General features: G+C 38.3%; 1 long non-coding RNA gene across 1 annotated transcript in view; it reads right to left on the bottom strand.

The window, feature by feature from the left end:
• Positions 1-3,130: 3,130 nt before the first annotated feature.
• LOC135318503 (uncharacterized) overlaps positions 3,131-19,828 on the bottom strand; it is a 56,201-nt gene continuing 39,503 nt past the window's right edge. Inside the window, exon 3 of the long non-coding RNA XR_010383435.1 lies at positions 3,131-3,535. This is a non-coding gene — a long non-coding RNA (uncharacterized LOC135318503). The remainder of the gene's footprint in view (positions 3,536-19,828) is intronic.

Here is a 19,828-nt window from a genome sequence, read left to right as displayed (position 1 = left end):
GTTAATTATGGTACATCTGTGCAATAAAACAGCTGTTCTAAAGCTTTGTAGTCTCAAGACCATGTTGAGGGGGTGGGTATAGCTCAGTGGTAGAGCACATGCTCACCTGGGTTCAATCCTCAGTACCACCCTTAAAAAAAAAATTACTGAGGATCCCAAATAGCTTTAGTTTATATGGATTGCATCTGTTAGTGTTTATCACTTTAGAAATTAGAATTTAGAAATTATAAAAATATTTATTCATTTAAAATAATAAGCTCTTTACATGTTAACATAAAAACACATTTAAAAATAATTATATTTTCCAAAGTACATACACAAAATCAGTAAGGAAGGTTTATATTTTTGCAGATCTCTTTAATATCTGGCTTAATACAAGAAGACAACTGGATTTTTAGGCCTGCTTCTACATTCATTCTGTTGCAATAACATACGACAAGTAGGCACTGGAAAACTCCATTTTATTCTAGTGAAAGAGACTGAAAAAGGAAAATAACATCTTAGTGTTAAGAAAATAATTTTGACCTCAAGACCTCCGGTCACTATGAGAACCACTGCATTGGAATACTAGGTGACTTTTTAAAAGAATGAGAAAGCTCTTTGTGTGTTGCTATAGAATAAGCTCTAAGTTACATTGTTGAATGAAAAAATAAATAAAAGCAAGATACAGAACCCTAGAGGGGAGGTTATAGCTCAGTGTTAGGGTGCCTGCTTAGCATGTATAAGGTCCTGGGTTCAATCCCCAGTACCTCCATTAAATAAGTAAATAAACCTAATTACCTTCCTCCAAAAAGGGGGGTGGGGGGGAAATAAGATACAGAATCCTATAATTGTATATTAAGATTGCATTCATTGAAAAAAATCAAGGAAACAAAATACATACAAGTAATTATATATATATGTTTGTATGTGTATTTACCACTACTGGAGGAATATACAAAAAACTGGTAACATTAATTGCCCTTGGATAGGGCAGCCTGGAAACAGGGTAAGAAGAAATCTTTTCACTTCATTATCTTTTTTGCTTTTTGAACTTTCTACCTTATGAAAATATTAATTAAAAAAATAAATTTGTTTTTAAAAAAAAGAGATGATATATATACTTTTCACAGCACTTAGCAGATGCTCAATGAATTATATATAGTGCCTTTATTCTGAGATAAAACCATTATTCTAAAAGCTTTTCTTAACAATAGGGAAAATGTACAACAACTGAAAATCTTTTATTTGAATGCACACACTCTTATTAAACAGCCTCAGAATTAAATATACAAAATCTAAACATTCTAATAATTGCAGTTACTTTAAATCTGTTATTAGAATGATCATGACAATCATGGAGATAGACAAACAATAATCTGAAAATAACATCAATTCAATCAGACAGCAAATAGATGAGCTACCTGATAAATCAAATGAAGAAACGTAGACAAATTAGAAAACTTCACAAAGCCAAATCAGCATAAATTTCTAAAAAATGTTTAATACGAACCATTGGTTTGAAACAGTATTTGCTGCACATCAATCAACTTTAAACTCTTGGGCTTTTAGTAGCAAATATTTATTTCCTCTCTCACTGGTTTGTAGGTTGAATGTGGCTCTGCCAGGCTTGACTGGAATCAGTTAGGCTTGACTCCAGGCTGCTGGTTGGAATCAAGCCTGTGCCACATATTTCCTCATTCTCCCTGGACCAGTGGCTACATGGGACATGTTTTTCTCATGGAGGGCCACTGGAGTCCAAGAGAGTAAGCAGAAATATAAGATGCCTCTTGAGGTCCTGGCCTGGAACGATCATTTTGGCCCACATCTCATTGACCAAAACAAGTTGCAAGGCCAAGTGCATCATCATTTGGGGTGAGGGGACATGTCCTCTGCCTCCTCTAATAGGAGACACTAAAAAGTCATATGATAAGTATGTAGATGTAGAATTGCAATATAGGAAGGTCATGAAGCATTGAGTGCAATGATTCAATCTATCGTATCATTTTAAAAGAGCTCACTGTGCTCCTTAATGGCTCAACAATGACTCTGGGTATATTTATCTCAAGATACAAAACCTCTGGTCCATAAACAACCTCATCCTGCTGAACTGGTAACCCTGGTTTTCTTGCACCAATAAACATAGAAACAGTGAAGCAAATCAAACCCACACTGGAACAATCGGTATATATGTATTACTTATTTGGGAGAGAAGCAAGCAAGACAGTGGCAGCATTAAAGGTTTGCAACCAGTATGAGACACCACCTTCTGGCTCCAGGCTGACTCCTCAGCTTTCAACCTTGCTGAGTATAGCAGCTCAAGTTGCCTTTGCCACCACACACTGGATTGTCACGAAAGATAAGATCTAGCAGCAGGATTCTTGCTGAGTGTGTGACAAAGCATGAAACTAAAGGCTGGGCTAGATGACAAAGAGGGGCTTGTGGTACTTAGGTCAAAACATGGTACTAAAAAGGAGTCATCTAATATACGTAGAATTTATCCTTTCCTCAAGATATTTTAAAGCAGAAATGAAACAAAACTAATTAAAGATGTGACCCATCCTTGACCACCTCAACTACTGATTGGACCAAAGTGATCAGTTCCTTAAGCTAGATGCCTAACAGAAGAAAGGCATGTTCTCTGGGGAGAGGAGGTAACATGTACTCCAATATCTATGGTCTTTTAAAACAATGTCTGGCTGACATTAATTAAAAGTTAAAAGACTTGAGATGAAATAGAGTGAAGTGACCCAAAATCAAGAGGAAAAAAGTCAATAGAAGCAGATCTACAGATGACCCATATATTGAATTAAAATAGAAGGACTTTAATATAACCATGATAAATATATTAAAGAAATTTGAGGAAAAGATGAACAAAATAAATTAAAAGATAAAGTTTTTTTCCATTAAATGAAAACCTTTATTTTTTTCCAGTGTAGAGCACAATTTTTCAGCTATACATGAACATACGTATATTCATTGTCACATTTTTTTCACTGTGAACTACCACAAGATCTTGTATATATTTCCCTGTGCTATACAGTATATCTATTCTACATATGCCTGTCAGTATCTACAAATTTTGAACTCACAGTCTATCCCTTACCACCCTCCTCCCCCTTAGGATCCAAAAGTTTGTATTCTATGTCTATGAGTCTCTTTCTGTTTTATATTTATGTTCCTTTTTTTTTTTAGATTCCACATATGAGCGATCTCATATGGTATTTTTCTTTCTCTTTCTGGCTTACTTCACTTAGAACGACATTCTCCAGGAATATCCATGTTCCTGCAAATGTTGTGTTGTCATTTTTATGGCTGAATAGTATTCCATTGTATAAATAGACCACCTCTTCTTTATCCAGGCATCTGTTGATGGACATTTAGGCTGTTTCCATGTCTTGGCTATTGTAAATAGTGCTGCTATGAACATTGGGGTGCAGGTGTCTTTTTGAAGTAGGGTTCCTTCTGGATATATGACCAGGAGTAGGATTCCTGGGTCATAAGATAAGTCTATTCCTAGTCTTTTGAGGAATCTCCATACTGTTTTCCACAGTGGCTGCATCAAAAAAGATAAAGAATTTAAACAAAGAAATAAATCTCTTTTAAAAAAGAAATGGAAATTGCGGAAATAAAAGAAAACATATGAAGTTAAAAATGTAGCTCAGTAAATTTCTGGCTGTTACCTCCCAGTCACCTTGACTTGATATGTCAAATACTTTGGTATAGCTGATAGAGACTAGAGAAACACCTTGATCTCATCAGCAACACATTAACATTCCATATACAAAGCCACTCTTGGACAGTTAAAAATTCACTTTAACAAAGCTCTTTGTTTAATCAGAATAGGTAATAAAAATTGAAAGTATCTCTGATAATCTGAAATGAATATACGTCCTTTTGTTTAAATACAGTATCAGCCTGTTAGAGACCTTGGAATACATTCTTGACAGCCTAACATTCTCCATTTAGCCAAAGAACTTACAGGCCAAGCAGTGTAGTGTAGGTTCTGACATTCCCTAGTCTGCTGCTGGAGCCATCATGCTAAACATCAGCTGCAAAAACTTAAGCCCTCCCACGGCCTCCCATTGCCCCAGGATCAAGTCCCTAATCCTGCAAGTTTCCCACTGATTCTGGACCTTGACTACCCCTGAGCCTCACGAGGCCAGTGGGCCCTGGTTCTCTGTACTTCCACCACAAAAGCAGAGTTCCAAGCATCTTCTTTTCTCAGGGCTTTGGCAACGCCATTCCCTCCGCTGGGACTGTTCCCCTCAGTGTTGCCTCCTTCTAGCAGACACATGGCTCCTGTCACTTTCCAAAAGACCCTCAGACTAGGTTAAGAACTCCTGATTTTAAGACTTTAAAAAAACTTGACAGAAATTATATATCTTTGTCATTAAGTTATTCAGAAAGCTTTAGCCAATTAATTCCCTCTAAAGTATATTTAGATTGTTTATAGTGTTTAGCTTTTATGCACATGACTCAGTGAACACCTCTGTATATTATTAATATACTACAACAGAGCTCTTGGTGCCCTACAGATGTTCCCTTGGCCCTCAATGTCTTTTTACACTAGGGTATCTCTTTCAACTTCAGGTACCTGTGACTTGGCCTTAGACTTTCTGAGTGGGAGGAGAGAGCTTGGATCATGCGTGGGTGGGGCATTAACAACTCAGCAGCTCATCATTCAATGGTACTTTAGCCTTCTTGGGTAAGACACCTCTGAGGCAAATTCTGTATAGTACCCCTGAGTAGAACTGAGCCCAAGTTGCCCACAGGAGTGATCTGTTATGAATTTTGCACCTTCCCTTCCCTCTCTCCTTTCCTCGCTCCCTCACAAGTGATTCTGGGTCACTTTCCAAATAAACCGCTTACATTCAAATCCTCATCTCAAGGACTATTTCAGGAAGAACTCAACCTAAAATGTTATCATATAGTTGCTTACTTGGATTCATCTGATAATTACTAAAGTAGAATTCTTGGTGCAAGGGTTAAGCATTTCAAATTTTGATCAATAATCTCCAAAAAAAGTTGGTGTAAGGAATGCCTATTTAACAAGGATCATTTAAATTTTTAAATTACTATATTCTATTTTATTTCATACAGGACTTGAAACACTTTTCTAGCAGTGAGCAACTCTTAGCCAAATTATTTACTAGGATTTTTTTTTTTTTTTGGTAGCTTGTTAAGAGAACAGGGCCTTTGAAGTCAGGTAAACCCAGGTTAGAATCCCACATCTTATTTATTAATTTACTTGTTAATCTTACTTGTTAATCAACTGTGTGATGTTGACAAGTTATTAACATCTCTTAAGCATCATTTTCTTTAGGTCTAAAACAAGCAAATAATAATAATACCAATTTCACAGATTGTTTGAGAATTAAATGAAATGATATATTTAAAAAAAATTGTATAGTACCTGACAAGTAGTAAAAGCCCAATAAATGGTAATTATTATTACTGGAAAGAAAAATCAATGACTTATGCATATTTATGTCCTGTGGTACTAAGCACAGTACCTGGGACCTAGTAAATGTTCAAATGTTTATTGAATTACCTAATGCACACAGTTGTAGAGATTAAATGACAGAATGTGTATAAAAATGCTCTGAAAACTAGAAAAGACTGTAGAAACATGGTGCTATTTGTCTCCTTGACTGGCAAAAGCTTCACTTTTTTTTTTCAGAAAATGGTTGGCTAGCTGATGTCCCTCTTCCTGTTCTCAAAATCAATATTTTGAGGCAGTTTTAAACTTCACCTTGTGAGAAACTGCCCTTTCTGTGTGGGTTCTGCCTGCAGGTGCAAAGCTGTGGCGGACAACTGCTTCAGTGTGGAATCCTACTGTCCTGAGTCCAGCTCCTTCAGGCCCATGGGTTTGTGCCGCAGGCAGTCAGACCAGGGTCAGAAGCATGGAGATTTGATCTGGATTTTCTGAAAACAGTCCAAATTTCAAATATCCACACATTCTAAACTGAGTTTGTGAATTGTTGTATTTCTCTTTAGTATAAATTTATTATTATCAATATACTCATTCCTTCCTTCGATTTTTATTGAATACCTGTATGAGATACTGAAGAGGACAGACATGATCCTTGTCCTTGTAGAGCTTACAATCTGCGAATTACATGAGACACTAGATGCGGTTTAATTCTTATGCTTTTGCAACACTTTTCATGTGAATAAATTCACACACTGGGAAAAAAAAGTTTTTAAAGCTTGTGTCTATATTTTTCATTTTTAAAAATGTGGTCACGTTAGCTGTGAAGAGGTGTCAAGGATCGTACCTTTCCCAATAGTCCTCTCAGAAAGGGGAGGAAGGGGAGGTTACTTTAAAACCAAACACTTCACTTACCTAATTAAATTGTAACAACTTGAGAGGAAGCTGTTCTCATCTCCACTTTAAGAAGAACTGAGACTAAGACAGGCTAAATGTCTTGCCAAAGTCTACCACTTAATAAGATGCCGCTGCTAAAATTAGAACCCGGTGCTGCCTGACTCCCCAATCCAAGCTCTTTCTCCAACCCCATTCTACCCCTAATCAAGCAACCAACTATTAAGCCAAATAAGTATCATGGGTGGCACACAAAAAAATATGGTTCTTAAACTCACGGGGTGTAAATCTGGTTGTGACACAAAACGGACATGAACTGAAGTTAAGTGACTCTGAGTATAATGAGTTTCCAGTGAATATACATAAATGTGGATTTGAGTGGTTCAAAACAGTTTCACAGAAGATATATGAGTTGCCCCAGTCCCTTCTGGGCATGTGTATTTCCCATGTAGCTAAGTGATCTCTCTTAATCACACTGTATTCAGTGAGTTTTCCCACCTTCCTTCCTTCCAAGAAAGTGAGCTCCATGAGGTCAGGAACCACATTCTTATTTCCTTAACCTGTGTGTCCCCAGTGCTTACTATGAAATAGATAGTAGGAGTTTGAGTAAAGTTGGATTAAATGGAGAAGGTTATGAGAACTGGGTATGGAAAGAAGATTTAAGATTAACAGGGGAAGTGATTCTAGGGGTGAAGGGGACGATAGTGGAAGCAAAGGTGAGGACGTTTAAGATGGAATATGGCAGGTATGGTACAAATCGTCTGAATGCAGCAGGTCTGAGAAACTGAATCTCAGAGCTGTTCCCATGTTTGTGGGCCACCTAGACCTGGAAAAGAACTCTTTTCAGTCCAAAAAACTAACCTGAGATTATAGGCACCCACAAAGGAAAATAGGAAAAGGTAGTTAGAACCATCATGAAAACAGAAGCAGCAGGAGCACTGGAGAAACTTGCCTAATGCTCACAATCTCCCAACAACTCTGAGCAGCCAGCCTAGAGGAATCAGACGGTAGCAATCATCTCATCAGTGCTGCTAGACTGCATTCCAGGGCTGAGTTAATGATCCTGTCTTTCCATTTGATCCTAAGTATAGCCCTCCGTGAGGCCCATGAAAACATCCCTAAGGGTAACCAATTAAAAGACACTTCTTTCATTTGTAATCTTTCCCCTGCCCTCTCTTCTACCCCTCCCCAAAGTCTTTAAATCCTAAGGACTCCCTCCTTGGCTGAGTTGCTAAATTCTTTAGCCTGCTAGAGCAAATCAAAATAAGATTCAAGACAGGAGAAAAACAAAGTGAGTGTTACATTGTTTCTCACGGTACTAAGAGGCCCAATATTCAGAGGCTGACGGGGGTGGGGTGGGGTGGGGTGAGGGTGGAGGGTCTTCCATGTGCTGAAGACATTTAGCCCGGGTTTCAAGCACAAGGAGGCCTCTGATTTGGGCTGCTATTTAGTGTTGAATCTGCAGGGAGCAAGGAAAGGCCTTGTCATAAATAGTAATCCTAAATGAAATTTAGGTACCTCTAGGGAGAAGACTGATTCAAAATGAGGAGGTCTCCAAATCTGAAAGCTGCCCCAGCTCACAGAAACTCTTTCAAGGTCTGAGAATAATCTTCATACCTAAACTACATCGTTATCTTTGTGCCCAGAGGACTGGTATGAGAATTTTCTGGTGGTTATTGCTGCCTTAAAAAGAACAAGCTCTGTACTTGGGCAGTTTTAAATTTGTTCCTGCTTGAAGCTGACTAGTTCATTTACAAAAGCTTTCACTCACAATCGCGGACTTGATCATTATAGCCCTGGGAGGTGATCAAATCGAAGTTCATAGGTGAGGGTGTAGATGTTCAAAGAGGCTCAAACTATTGAAAGAGTTCACTGGGTAGAAAGTTCTGGGATTGGGACTAGAATCCAGGTCATCCTTCACCTGGTCCAGTAGTTTTTTTTTCCCCTCCACAAAACAAGTGGTCCAAAAAGTATCTTTATAGTCTTTATTCCCACTAGCAGAATCAAACTACAGCCTCAGATCTGACATCTTGCTAATAACTCAGCAAACATATACTGAGTCCGACCATGAACCAGGAATTAGGCTAAGTGCTGGGAATACAGAGTATAAAAAAAAAGTCACAGACTTTACCCTCGAGATCCCAGAGTCTTGTTGGGGAGGTAGTTATGTAGACAGTTAATCTCAGTACAGTGTGGTATGTGCTGTAATTCAGCTGAGAATTGGAATAGAGTTGTATAAAGAAAGATCAAACTACTTGGGGTGACTGGAGGATAATGTCCCAGAGAAAGTGATGATTAGATTAAAATTAAGATATAAGTAAGAGTGTGACTGGTGGACAATGGAAAAGGCATTCTTGGCCGAATGAACAGCTCAACCAAAGGCATGGAGGTCTGACTAAGTTGTTATCATTATAAACTAATGAATACAAGAGTTACACTTGCTGGTGGTGTCACTCCTTCAATCAGCAGTGCCCACCTCCGCAGTTCTCATCAGATACCACTGAGTATGTATATATTGAGCCCCTTCTGTGTTCTAGGGCCTGGAGGTACAACAAAGTAAGCCAAGTCCCTGCCCTCAAGGAGCCCACATTCTAGTGGGAGGAAGCAGGCAATTAAAAAATAGTACATTAGGGGTGATAAGGGTTATGTAAACAGGTATCATAGTATAAAATTTCAGTTCCAGAAGTACATTATTTAGGATATGTTTGGCTGTACATAACAGAAAACCCTAATATAACAGAGACTTACACAATATAGAGTTTATTTCTAATGTAAAAGAGAAAGGCAGTCCAGGGTCGTTACGGCAGGTCATCAAATTGTCAGAGACCCAGGCCCCTTCCAACATTCTATTCCACCAAGTCTAGGGTGTGACTCTAATCCTCATGTTCTAATATGGATGCTGGAGCTCCAGGAATCACATCATCGTCTAGACAGCAGGATGGAGGAACAGAGAAGGGTGGGCCTTTTAAAGAGATATAAGAAGAACCATATAGCATTTCTACTTACTGTGCCCCTGCTTAGCTACATGGGAAGCTTGAAAAATAGTTTTCCAGCTGTGTAGCAATGAACTAAGATAAAAAGGAGCATTCTGCTTCCAAAGAAGGGGAAAATTAACCTTAACAAGTGTATGGTCAAGATCCTAACAGGAAACAATTGGTACTCTCAAAATTAAGAAAGGTTTATTTACAAAGAGACTTTTATGAAAGTGAAGATCAGGGTCCCACAAGGCACAGTGCAGTCATCTGGGGGCTGGTAGCAGCTGTGCTGTTACCACCCCAAGGTCTAAAGGGACAAGGCGAGTAAGCGGTTTCAGAACTCAGAAGGAGAGAGGAAGTGTAGATTCGGCGACCTCGAGAGGAACTGTGAGTTTGCTTAAGGGACTCAGCCAGCCAGAAGTGGCCCTGCAGAGAGGAAGCCAAGGAAACAAACACCCTGCCCTCCCTTCCTGCCCTGGCTCTGCTCTCAGGCCAGGGCTTCTTTTATCCCTGAAAACTTTAACTGAAAACTTGAGGGCACTGAAGCCCTAAGCACGGAGTGGGGAAGAAAAGCAAACCGTGGTTCTAGGGGCCAAACAGGAAACATTAAACACAAGAGGTGGTGGTATTCTCGGCCACAGGAACAGGTCTGGGAACAGCAGACCCCCTTTCCATATCAAATTTTGCATTCAGTTCTAATTGTCTCTCACAGGCCTTCCTCTCTATTCTCTCTCTCTCATGAGACTTAGGCCTGCCCCTAATCATGCTAATTTGACTCTTCCTGATTATGGTCTATCTTTCCAACAGCCAACACTTCATTTGATCCCTTCCAACTTAGTAACCTAGCACTAAACACTCTTGTCAGAAACTATCCTCAAGGGATGTGCTTCCCACTTGAATCTGTTTCTATCCCAAGAGTAGGAATCATCCAAGCTTCACAGAAAGTCACAAAATCTGAAATACAGAGTTCATGTATAATGATGCAAATTCACTTTAAGGATCAGCAGCCCTTAAATATGCATAATTTCAGAATTTTAGTCACCCATTTTGCACCTACCATTGTATCCCTAATCTGCTATTGACTGGAGTGTTCAGCTGATCTCTTTCATTGGACTGATTTAATTCCAGGGTGCTGCTAATAACAGAAGACATAAATACTCCCTCAACCTTAACAATCTCTGTCTTGATGTTCTCTGCTGTAGGTACTGATGACCAGTTCCGTAAATAAGCCCTGGAACAGGGCAGTCAACCCAGGCACAATATCTGATTATCAGAGGAGCATCAAGTCATATGGGGTAACCACAAGTCCTGGGACAAAAAGCTTGGATGTTAATCAAGGATCAAGCATTTCTGAGAGTTTCCTCTTTTGTGGTTGGTTTTTGGTGGGCACTCTATGCATGAGTGGCTGCAGCTTCCACTATCCAAGTTTTTTTTTTTTCCCCTTAAAAACAATAAAATGATTAAAACAATTTTATAAAACAAATCCTGAGATCATAAGTATTGTTTCTACAGAGAAACCACCATTAAAACTTCAGTATTAAGGTACTCAGAACGCAATTGGTAGAACTGGTTTGTATGTGACTGTAAGCAAGTTACTTTTACTCCTAAGCCTCACTTTCATCATCTGTAAATCGGAGATAAAAACACCTACCTCCCTGGAGGTTGTAAAGATTAAGTGAGAGAGTTTGTAAAGCTGATATCACAATACATAGCATTTAGAAGGCACTCAAATGTCTGTTTTTTCCCCTCCATCCTTCATGAAACTGTTATTTGTTGTTGTTGTTGTTGTTGGGGTGGGGGGAGATGATTAGGTTTGTTTGTTTGTTTATCTTTATGGAGGTGCTGGGTTTTGAACCCAGGACTCCAGGTATGCCAGGCATGTGCTCTACCACTGAGCTAAACCCTCCCCTTCATGAAACTGTTATTTCATATAAAATTCTGTAATTACAAAACATCCACTTCCAAACCTGGACAGATAGACTTTGAAATTATTGGCAAACAATAATATTAAGTTTAAAATTTCCATTGTTAAATGTCAATCATACCTCAATAATAAAAAAATTTCTCCCAGACATTCCTTCTCTTTATTAGCACAGTACCTAGCAGACAGTAGGTGCTCAATAAATGTCTGTCAAGTGAATCAATGCATGCATGCATAATTAACAGAATCTTTTCTTCTGTGAAGCTCTACATAATATTAGTTGGTTTCTCTCTCATTATTTTAAACAGACTTGATTTTTCAGAGCAGTTTTAGGTTAACAGCCAAATTGAGAGGAAGGTATAGATTTCCCCTGCCCCAACACATGCATAGCCTCCTCCATTATCAACATCCTCCACAAGAGTGGTGCATTTGTTACAACTGGTGAACCTACGCTGACACATCATTATTATCCAGAGTCCATAGTTTACATTAAGGTTCACTCTTGGTATTGTGTATATGAAACTATGGGTTTGGACAAAAGTATAGTGACATGTAGCCACCGTCATAGTATCATACAAAGCATTTTCATTGCCCTAAAAGTCCTCTGTGCTCTGCCTACTCATCTTTCCCTTCCCCTTAACCATTGGCAACAACTGATCTTCTCACTGTCTGCATAGTTTTGTCTTTTCCAGAATCATATAGTTGGAATCACACAGTATGGAGCTTTTTAAGAATAGCTTCCTTCATCTAGTTATATACATTTACTATTCCTTCGTGTATTTTCATGGCTTGATAGCTCATTTCTTTTAGCTCTGAATGATATTCTACTGTATCACAGTGTTCTTATCCATTCACCAGCTAAAGAACATTTGGGTTGTTTCCAAGTTTTGGCAATCATGAATAAAACTGCTATAAACATCTGTGTGCAGGTTTTTGTGAGGACGTAAGTTTTCAATCCCTCTGAATAAATACCAAGAAGTGTGATTGCTGGATCTCTGGTAAAAGCATGTTTTGTTTTTTAAGAAACCACCAAACTTTGGAAAGTGGTTGAACCATTTTGCATTCCCACCAGCAATGGAGTTGCTGACAATCATCAAACTGTTCTCTGTATCTATAAGGGTAGTTTGTTTGTTTTTTTGAAAGTATCCCAAACAAGAAGAGAAACTTCTCAGAGGTGACTTTAAAAAACTTTTTTTTGCATTTTAGCTTTGTTTTGTTTTCTAATTTTTCTACATTGACCATGTATTGCCTTTTAAAAAAAGAAAAGAAAAATAAATACTTTATTTTTATTAAAAACAAATCTTCTAGCCATGTACTGGAAGAGTAGTTTTTGGATATGTCCCAGCACAGAGCTGGAGGTTTAACTGACTCATTCCCTTGGATACTGAGTCATACCTAGAGTTATCTCTTGAGTAGAATCTGTAGCCCTGTCTTGGGGTACACTTTTGACCTATCCCCTCTTAGATTACTCCCAATTAATTGATAAATTTGACATTATTTTCTGAAATTTGCAAGCCAATCTCAAGACTCAGACCCCAACAGGTCATTCACTATTAATCTAAAAGCATTAATTGAGGAAGGTAGGTCTGAGCTAGAGGAAATAGGGAGAAATTAGTGGTGCCAAGGACCTTCTTAAATGAAACAGATAAGAATAATACATAGGGAATGTAGTTTGGTGCAACCATTATTGAAAATAGTATGGAGATTCCTCAAAAAACTAAAAATAGACTTACCATATGATCCAGCAATCTCACTTCTGGGGATAGATCTGGAGTGAACTCTAATTTGAAAAGATACATGCACCCCAATGTTCACAGCAGCATTGCAATAGCCAAGACATGGAAGCAACCTAAATGTCCATCAATAGATGACTGCATAAAGAAGTTGTGGTATATTTATACAATGGAATACTACTCAGCCATAAACAAGAATAAAATAAGGCAATTTGCAGCAACATAGAAGGACCTGGAAATCATCATTCTAAGTGAAGTAAGCCAGAAAGAAAAAGAAAAACACCATATGATATCACTCATATGTAGAATCTAAAAAAAAAAAAAAAGAAGAAAAAGGACACTATGAACTTATTTACAAAACAGAAAGACTCACAGACATAGTAAATAATTTTATGGTTACTGGGGAAAGGGGGTGCGAAGGGATAAATTTGGGAGCTTGAGATTTACAAATGTTAGCCACTATATATAAAAATAGATTTTAAAAAAGTTTCTGCTGTATAGCACAGGGAACTATGTTCAATATCTCATAATAACCTTTCATGAAAAAGAATATGAAAATGAATATATGTACGTATATGCATGTCCAGGACTTTGTGCTGTACACCAGAAATTGACACATTGTAACTGACTATACTTCAATAAAAAAAATACATAAACGTGTATAGATTAGTATTTTCTAAAATACTTGCTTAGAAATCATGATCTAATTTTTAATTATAAAACTTACATGTAGTTACAATTATAAATTAATGCACACTCCTTAAATACAATCTAAAAAATACAGAAAAGAAGAAAATGATTAATTGCCTATAGACTGCAAACCAGAAACAACCACTGTTACATTATTCCCATTCAATTTGGAGGGGTAATATACATAAAACTATACTATATTTTATGCATCCCTCTATGGTCTTGCTCATTTCATTAATTTACAGTCTAGGACAGTAATTTCCAAACTTTCCACCATCAAGGACTTTTATTTTTTGTATGCATAGACCTCACCTCCTACCATCGTGGATCCCAAATTTTGAAAAATGTTGTTAACCAAACTATATTAATTCATAATTATTTGTTTCATTACTTTTTAAGTAGTCAAGGTCATCAGTGACTCACATCAGAGCTGATCTGTCACACTGAATAGATCATTACAACCCCAAAGCTAACATGTGAGTTAGGTCCCACTAACTGATAGGTCCCACTCGAGGTTGAAAATTATTCTGAAACTTCTGTTACCACTTTCTCAGACTGCTTAAGTATCCAGGAACCCCACATCATGAGTCTGTCTTAAGAAGAAAATGCTTGCTAAGCAAGGGAAATTTACCCGAAACCCAGTCAAAATTATCACCAAGCCTTAATAGGTGATATCTAGATTAATAAAGATTCAGAATCATCTGTTCTTATGCTTAGTTTGATCTTCACCTTGGAACTAGACAATTTTCTCACTAAAAGCATGCCTTGAGATGGAGTCATTTTGGAATTTCTTTTTGAATAGAGTTGAGGTTTTGCATAAAAATATAAATTTGTGGAACCTCTAGTGGTGACATTGTTTACTTCAAGAAAAGTCACTGTCAAAAGATGTATGGATGAAGAAGATGTGGGGGGTCTGTGTGTGTGTACACAATGGAATTCTACTCAGCTATAAAATGAAATTTTGCCATTTGCAACAACATAGATGGACCTGGAGGGTATTATGCCAAGTGAAATAAGTCAGACAGAAAAAGACAAATACCGTATGATATCACTTATATGTGGAAAAACTTTTTTTTAATAAAACAAACTAGTGAATATAACAAAAAAGAAACATACTCACAGATATAGAGAACAAACTAGTGGTTACCAAGTAGGGAGATGGAAGGGAGGAGGGGCAAGAAAGGGGTAGGAGAGTGAGAGGTACAAACTACCATGTATAAAATAAATAAGCTACAATGATATATTGTACAACACAGGAACATAGCCAATATTTTATTAAACTATAAGTGGAATATGACCTTTAAAGATTGTGAATCACCATGTACACCTGAAATTTATATAATACCGTACATCAACAATACCTCAATTAAAAATTTTTTTTTAAAACTCAGTGTCCATAATGATCTCAGTAAGAAATATCAGCAGCAGAGGTGTCAGCCATACTCCTGGCCACATTCTCAAATGTCTCAACGAGGCACTCATAGCAAAACCTACCCAGCAAGATAAGATGTTAATATTATTGAATCAGGGTTATACACAGTCAAAGTCCAGGGCTTTTACAATTAGTCTTTCTACAGCAGTCTGAAACTTCAGAGTATTTTGGTATCACTAATTTGATAGATAGAGTCACACACTGGCTGGAACAAAATGTTCTCTGCCCCTTATCGTGGCTTTAATTTGGAGCCACTACCTTGATATCCTGAAGACTTACTCTATAAATGTTCTCTTTTAAGAGAAAATGTTCTTGCCAGAGTTACTCCTTCACTGTTGATGGAGAACACAGAGTGCTTGGAAATGAGCACACCTGGGTTCACACAAGTAGAACTCTGAGTCCACAGGGAAGGTGTCTGGGCCCAGTGGTAACAAGGGGAAGACTCCCAGTCCAGCCTTATAGGTACTGCCATCTCTAAGAGCAGGATAACAAAAACATTAGTGACTGGGTAGTCCAAAGTTCAAATCCTAAATACTTCCCAGCTAGAGAGACTTTTGAGGAAGTGAAAACTTATGAGCCCCAGTTTCTCCATCAGTATAAATTAGGTATATAAATGAAACTTTATGAGGCACTTGTGAGAATTCAATGAGAAAACAAATATAAAAAAGGCTTGCCAAATGATGTCTCTCTGAAAGAAACTGTGGATTCCAAGGTACCTTTAAAAAATGTCATCCTCTCCACACCCTTGGGTATTTAGTATTACAGAGGCACTAGCCCTAGGGGAACTAGCCTCTTGACAGTAAAAAGATACCCCAGATTTCTCCCGGCTCCTTTGCACCAAACTGGGTTGGAGTTTTAGCCTCTATGCAAAGCAGCCAATGGTTTTGATCAAAGAATAAGTAAGAAGTGCTTTTCTGGGAATGTGTGGTCATTACTCTTCAGTGTGGTCAAAAAAGTTAGGAGAGCCTTGAAGATATTTCTTCAGTTCCTACTATGTTCAAGGCTTGAGTGAGAAGAGTATGATGCAGTGGTTATGAGCATGGACACTGGTACCCGACGATCTGGGCACCACCGCTTAACTGTAGGGATGTTAGTTTTCTCACCTTAAAATAGAGTTATAGTAGTACCTTTAATGAAGATGAAATGAGGTAATGTTTGCAAAATGCTTTTAGTGGAGTGCTTGGCACATGGTAAGTGCTATGCATTGGATAAATTCATTTTGATTGTGTTGAGTGTTTACTTGGTCTATGTAGGTCTTGGCTTTTTCTATTGGATTATAAAATCCCCACAGAAAGAATGAATTTGGAAAGGGAAGGGGTAATTCACATTTCCCTTTGTATTAGAGAGTGTCCCTACACCTACTCGTGTTAGATGGTCTCATATATGCTTTCCATACAACTAATTCCCACCTTTCGGAATAGATGTTATCTTTTTTTTTTTTTTTAACAGACGAAGAAGTTAAAGTTGAGAGAGGATGGGTAAATTGCCTACGATTGTGCTGTATTGAAGACAGAATTTGAATCTGGCCTAATGACACACTCCATAATCAAATACTTTAACAGTTATGAGGTGAGCTGAGGGGAGAATCCAGAGCTTGTTGTTAATCTCTTATCAGTCCCCTAAAGTGTTTAGTGAATGTTTCTGAAATAATGCAGGGAAAAATAGTCCATACTGTGCCTATGGACCACACGCACAAAAGCAATTATCCTGCTTTCCCAGTGCAAATACAAATTTATGTCAGAAAAAGAAAAAAATTAATAATTATATTTTTGAGAGGGGAGGGTGAAGGAGCAGAAGGGATGAAAAGGAAGGGAGGTATTCTGTGGAGTAGTAAATGCTGTAAACATAATTCACAAGACTGATGAACACAAACATTCAGGAAGTACCATAAGAAACATGAAATTAGCTTCTGCCTGGAGGAAAGAAAAGGCCAGCGGACAAACACGTCACAGGCCACCAGGAAGCACTCATGTGAACAGGTGCAGGTGCAGCCAAGCACAGGAGGTGTCCCGAGGACAGGTGAATTTCAAGCCAGGCACTAGTGAAAACAAGGAGCATGAGTGAACAGAAGACTAGGACCCATTGTCACTGCTGTGGACCTTCAGGTAAGGCTGACAAGTCAGTGGCTTTTGGAGTTGGACTTTGAAAAAGGCTGTTCAGAGTACTTGGGAAAGATTGTTCCATACAACATGGAGTATAACGAGAAGGAGAAAGAGGATGGGAGACAGATGCGGAAGAGGCAGGAGGAAAGGAAAAGGGGAAAGAGAGTCTGGGGAGTAGAGAAGAATATTAAAGGTAGAAATAAAAAAGATCATACCATCGGTCAGATATTTTAGTTTAGCACCTGCTATACGCTCAACACTGAAACTCTAGGCTGAGGATACGACAGAATAAGAATACATACCACCATTCTTTGAATGTTAACAAAATGACAGGCACTATGGCAACAAGTTAGACACTTATTTCGGTTTGTTTTCATCTTAACAACAGCTCTCTGAAGTGAGGATTCTAGGCTTGAGAGATTAATCATAGCTAGTTACTGGCCATCTGGGATTCCCAAAGTATCAGAGTTAAGATAATGTACTTTTCTTCTCCTCTCTCCTCATCTTCCCTTTAATTTTGATAGAACTTAAAAAATGTTTTTGTGTATATTGCTAACTGTAAAAAGGATACATATTTACTGTAGAAAAATTGGGAAACACTGTTAATAAGGTAAAAAGGCAGTATTTTTCAAGTCTATGCAATTTTAAAGAAGTACAGGAAAGACCATCCTGAAACTGGTTGCTAAAGCATGTGTGAAAGATCCTGTTCTTGCATTCACATCAACACTGAGCATCAATCACCCTTTAAAAAACGCCCATTTGATAAAGGGAAAGGGAAGCTCGTTGTTATTTTAATTTGCATTTCTCTAAGACTCCTGAGATTTTATGGTTTTTCATGTTTTTGGCTGTGGCCTCTTCTGTTTTATGTGCATATCTTTCCTTCATTTTCTTTTGGAATATGTGTTTCTAATGGATTTGTAAAATTATATCAAGAATATTAACTTTGTTGCAGGGGGTTGTGGTATAGCTCAGTGGTAGGATGCCTACTTAGTATGCACAAGGTCCTGGTTCAATCCCCGTGCCTCCATTAAAAAATAGATAAACCTAATTACCTCCTTGCAAAAAGAAAAAAAAAAGAATATTAACTTTGTTAAATGTGGCAAACATTTTTCCTAGTTTCTCTTGTTTATAGGACATTTGACATAAAGAAAAATTTCATTCTTGTATAATCAAATTTACTGCACAATTTCTTTATGTTTTCCTCTTTTGCTTTCTTCATTTGGAAAGACCTTCTTCACACCAAGGTTGGCTTTGTTATCTGCTAATGGGCTGGGTTTTGAAGGAGGCAAAGGATGTGGATTGACCCAGAGGAGAAGAAAGGGATTTCGGGACTCAAAGCAAATGCAGGGATGGGGCTGGTGCTGGCAGAAGCAGGGATGGGGCCCAGGGACTGGCAAATAGAAACTGGACTGCATCAGTCTATGGAAGGCAGACATGGAGGAAAAAAAAACATATGGGTTTGGGGCCGGGAAGGCTGGGCTGTGGAGCCTGGTATTGATTTGTTAAACAGAAAATAGAGAGTCATGCCAGCTTCTCCCCAAAGGGAATCCCAGATGGGAAAAGGACACTGTATAACAATAAATCTACTAGAAGTTGCACAGATACAGGGAGCCGGAAGAGCTGGAATGCTGTTGCTGCAACCCAGGCCCCAGGTGATGACATACTGATGTCAGAAATGTTTCTGCAGGGAAAACAACAAAAACTAAAAAACAGCAACAAGAACAACCCAGGACTTGGTGACAATACACTAGGAGACACACAAAAGATCGAGGTTAAAATGTCTCCTGTGTTTCGAGGAGGTGAAGTTTCTGTTTCAATGACAGCAGCAGAGGGATTTCGAAGGATAAACTGGTTTGGGGAGCAGCACAAAAAGGGAAACCTAAGCTCAGCGTTTGGGCGCTCTAATTTCTGGGTGCTGATTTAATATCTACAAGCACTATCCCCTAGATGAGAAGAGAAAGAGAGAGAGAGAGCAGCTCACTGGTAGAAGGAGGGAAGCTTGAGATTAGCAAGGAAACTGAGGGACTTGATTCTTTCCTCCCCAGCATATGACTCTGTGCTTGGAAAATGAAGCAGCTTGCTGGCTCCTCAGGCATATTTGGGGACTGATTAATTAATGAGCACAGAGCCTAAAAGGTGTAATTTTGAGAAATGACAGCTTCCATGTTGATGTCAGTGCTTGGGGTGAGATCCTCTGAGCAGAGTTGCCAGATAAAATACAGATCTCAGTTATATGTGAATTCAAGATGAATAATGAAAAAAATTAACAGAAGTATAACTCAAATGTTGTATGGGACACATTTACACTAAAGAAATTATTCACTGTTTATCTGAAATTCACATTTAACTTGGTGGCATATATTTTTATTTTGCTAAACCTAGAAACCCTACCTATAAGGGGAGATTCTCCAGGAAGATGGCAGGTTGTACTAGCAGTTGGTGACAGTTGGGAAACAGAAAACACAGCAGGAAATTTCAGCTTCCCAAAGATGAGAAGATGCAAATGAAGCAGGATGAAGAGATGATAAATGCAGAAGAGATGAATCAGTCAATTCGTGTTTCTTGAGCACCTGCTCTGCACTGTGCTGGGTACTTTGGGGGCTTTACTCAAGGGGATTACAATGAGTTTTAAGTTGATTCCTACAGTCAGTCATTTAACGAGCAGGTA

The sequence above is a fragment of the Camelus dromedarius genome, chromosome 12, assembly GCF_036321535.1.
Source record: "Camelus dromedarius isolate mCamDro1 chromosome 12, mCamDro1.pat, whole genome shotgun sequence".
NCBI lineage: Eukaryota > Metazoa > Chordata > Mammalia > Artiodactyla > Camelidae > Camelus > Camelus dromedarius.
The sequence above is the reverse complement of the archived record's forward strand: the minus strand, read 5'-3'. Positions and strand labels throughout refer to the sequence as shown.